Raw genomic sequence first — 4057 nt, 5'->3', positions numbered from 1 at the left:
GAAGGTTATATTAGGTTGTTATGTTAGTTTAAGCTAGGTAGCGTCGTGAAACCACCAAAAAGGACGTCATCTAACGAGATAGTGTTGTTTTATTGCGAGTACGAAACTGCAATAGGTGAAATGTTGTGAAAGCACACCAAACGGCATGAACAAGGCAGATACTGCGTGTTGTACCGTTACAAGTGCGAAACTGCTAGGTTTTGATATTCTCGTTAAAGCGCATGCAAGCATCGTGAAACCTTAAAGAACGATGTCATTTAGCGAGATACAGCGTTCTGTACTGTAATAAGTTGGTGAAAAACTGTGAGGTCATGCAAATATCTTAAATATTAACGAAACAGTGTAATAGAGCGTTTTTAGATACAAGTGCGAACGTTAGGTTAGGTTAAGATATGAACCGTCGTAAAACCGAATTAAACAATGTCACTTAGTGAGATCCAGTGTTTTTCACCATTACAAGTCGGGAACTGCGATATCTAATGTAAAAGCGCTTGAAACCGTCGTAATGTTGTAGAAAGCAATGTAAAGTATCGAGTAAAACGTTTTCTAACGATAGAAGTGCGAAGGTTATGTTAGGTTGAGTTATGTTAGTTTAAGCTAGGTAGCGTCGTGAAACCACCAAAAAGGACGTCATCTAACGAGATAGTGTTGTTTTATTGCATGTACGAAACTGTAATAGGGGAAATGTTGTGAAAGCACACAAAACGGCATGAACTAGCCAGATACTGCGTCTTGTGCCGTTACAAGTGCGAAACTGCTTTATTGTGATATTCTCGTTAAAGCGCATGCAAGTATCGCGAAATTTTAAAGAACGATGTCAATTAGCGAGATACAGCGTTCTGTACTGTAATAAGTTGGTGAAAAACTCTGAGGTCATGTATATATCGTAATTTTGAACGAAACAGTTGAATAGAGAGTTTTTAGATACAAGTGCGAACGTTAGGTTAAGTTAAGATATGAACCGTCGTAAAACCGCATTAAACAATGTCAATAAGTGAGATGCAGCGTTTTTCACCATTACAAGTCGGGAACTGCGATATCTATTGTGAAAGCGCTTGAAACCGTCGTAATGTTGTAGAGAGCATTGTAAAGTAGCGAGTAAAACGTTTTCTAACGATAGAAGTGCGAAGGTTATATTAGGTTGTTATGTTAGTTTAAGCTAGGTAGCGTCGTGAAACCACCAAAAAGGACGTCATCTAACGAGATAGTGTTGTTTTTTGCGAGTACGAAACTGCGATAGGTGAAATATTGTGAAAGCACACAAAATGGCATGAACCAGCCAGATACTGCGTCTTGTGCCGTTACAAGTGCGAAACTGCTTTATTGTGATATTCTCGTTAAAGCGCATGCAAGTATCGCGAAATTTTAAAGAACGATGTCAATTAGCGAGATACAGCGTTCTGTACTGTAATAAGTTGGTGAAAAACTCTGAGGTCATGTATATATCGTAATTTTGAACGAAACAGTTGAATAGAGAGTTTTTAGATACAAGTGCGAACGTTAGGTTAAGTTAAGATATGAACCGTCGTAAAACCGCATTAAACAATGTCAATAAGTGTGATGCAGTGTTTTTTACCATTACAAGTCGGGAACTGCGATATCCATTGTGAAAGCGCATGAAACCGTCGTAATGTTGTAGAGAGCATTGTAGAGTAGCGAGTAAAACATTTTCTAACGATAGAAGTGCGAAGGTTATATTAGGTTGTTATGTTAGTTTAAGCTAGGTAGCGTCGTGAAACCACCAAAAAGGACGTCATCTAACGAGATAGTGTTGTTTTATTGCGAGTACAAAACTGCAATAGGTGAAATGTTGTGAAAGCACACCAAACGGCATGAACAAGCCAGATACTGCGTGTTGTACCGTTACAAGAGCGAAACTGCTATGTTGTGATATTCTCGTTAAAGCGCATGCAAAGATCGTGAAACCTTAAAGAACGATGTCATTTAGCGAGATACATCGTTCTGTACTGCAATAAGTTGGTGAAAAACTGTGAGGTCATGTAAATATCGTAATTGTTAACGAAACAGTGTAATAGAGCGTTTTTAGATACAAGTGCGAACGTTAGGTTAGGTTAAGATATGAACCGTCGTAAAACCGCATTAAAAATGGCACTTAGTGAGATGCAGTGTTTTTCACCATTACAAGTCGGGAACTGCGATATCTAATGTGAAAGCGCTTGCAACCGTCGTTAGGTTAGGTTAGGTTAGGTTAGGGTACGTTAGGTTAGGTTAGGTTAGGTTAGGTTAGGTTTGGTTAGGTTAGGTTAGGTTAGATTAGGTTAGGTTAGGTTAGGTTGGGTTAGGTTAGGTTAGGTTACGTTAGGTTAGGTAAGGTTAGGTTACAGTTGGTTAGGTTAGGTTAGGTTAGGTTAGGTTAGGTTACGTTAGGTTAGGTTAGGTTAGGTTAGGTTAGGTAAGTTTAGGTTAGGTTAGGTTGGGTTGGGTGTGGTTGGGTTGGGTTAGGTTGGGTTAGGTTAGGTTAGGTTACGTTAGGTTAGGTTTCGTTAGGTTAGGTTAGGTTACGTTAGGTTGGGTTAGGTTAGGTAAGGTTAGGTTAGGTTAGGTTAGGTTGGGTTGGGTGTGGTTGGGTTGGGTTGGGTTGGGTTAGGTTGGGTTAGGTTAGGTTACGTTAGGTTAGGTTAGGTTAGGTTACGTTAGGTTAGGTTAGGTTAGGTTACGTTAGGTTAGGGTAGGTTACGTTAGGTTAGGTTAGGTTAGGTAAGGTTAGGTTAGGTTAGGTTAGGTTATGTTAGGTTAGGTTCGGTTAGGTTAGGTTAGGTTAGGTTAGGTTAGGTTGGGTTAGGTTAGTTTAGGTTAGGTTAGGTTGGGTTGGGTTGGGTTAGGTTAGGTTAGGTTAGGTTAAGATATGAACCGTCGTAAAACCGCATTAAACAATGTCACCTATTGAGATGCAGTGTTTTTCACCATTACAAGTCGGGAACTGCGATATCTAATGTGAAAGCGCTTGAAACCGTCGTAATGTTGTAGAAAGCAATGTAAAGTAGCGAGTAAAACGTTTTCTAACGATAGAAGTGCGAAGGTTATGTTAGGTTGAGTTATGTTAGTTTAAGCTAGGTAGCGTCGTGGAACCACCAAAAACGACATCATCTAACGACATAGTGTTGTTTTATTGCGAGTACGAAACTGCGATAGGTGAAATGTTGTGAAAGCACAGAAAACGGCATGAACAAGCCAAATACTGCGTGTTGTACCGTTACAAGTGCGAAACTGCTATGTTGTGATATTCTCGTTAAAGCGCATGCAAGCATCGTGAAACCTTAAAGAACGATGTCATTTAGCGAGATACAGCGTTCTGTACTGTAATAAGTTGGTGAAAAACTGTGAGGTCATGCAAATATCTTAAATATTAACGAAACAGTGTAATAGAGCGTTTTTAGATACAAGTGCGAACGTTAGGTTAGGTTAAGATATGAACCGTCGTAAAACCGCATTAAACAATGTCACTAAGTGAGATGCAGCGTTTTTCACCATTACAAGTCGGGAACTGCGATATCTATTGTGAAAGCGCTTGAAACCGTCGTAATGTTGTAGAGAGCATTGTAAAGTAGCGAGTAAAACGTTTTCTAACGATAGAAGTGCGAAGGTTATATTAGGTTGTTATGTTAGTTTAAGCTAGGTAGCGTCGTGAAACCACCAAAAAGGACGTCATCTAACGAGATAGTGTTGTTTTATTGCGAGTACGAAACTGCAATAGGTGAAATGTTGTGAAAGCACACCAAACGGCATGAACAAGGCAGATACTGCGTGTTGTACCGTTACAAGTGCGAAACTGCTATGTTTTGATATTCTCGTTAAAGCGCATGCAAGCATCGTGAAACCTTAAAGAACGATGTCATTTAGCGAGATACAGCGTTCTGTACTGCAATGAGTAGGTGAAAAACTGTGAGGTCATGTATATATCGTAATTGTTAACGAAACAGTGTAATAGAGCGTTTTTACATACAAGTGCGAACGTTAGGTTAGGTTAAGATATGAACCGTCGTAAAACCGCATTGAACAATGTCACTTACTGAGATGCAGTGTTTTTCACCATTAC

Source organism: Rhipicephalus microplus, unplaced genomic scaffold (assembly GCF_043290135.1).
Source record: "Rhipicephalus microplus isolate Deutch F79 unplaced genomic scaffold, USDA_Rmic scaffold_46, whole genome shotgun sequence".
NCBI classification, from domain to species: domain Eukaryota; kingdom Metazoa; phylum Arthropoda; class Arachnida; order Ixodida; family Ixodidae; genus Rhipicephalus; species Rhipicephalus microplus.
Note: the sequence above shows the minus strand (reverse complement) of the source record.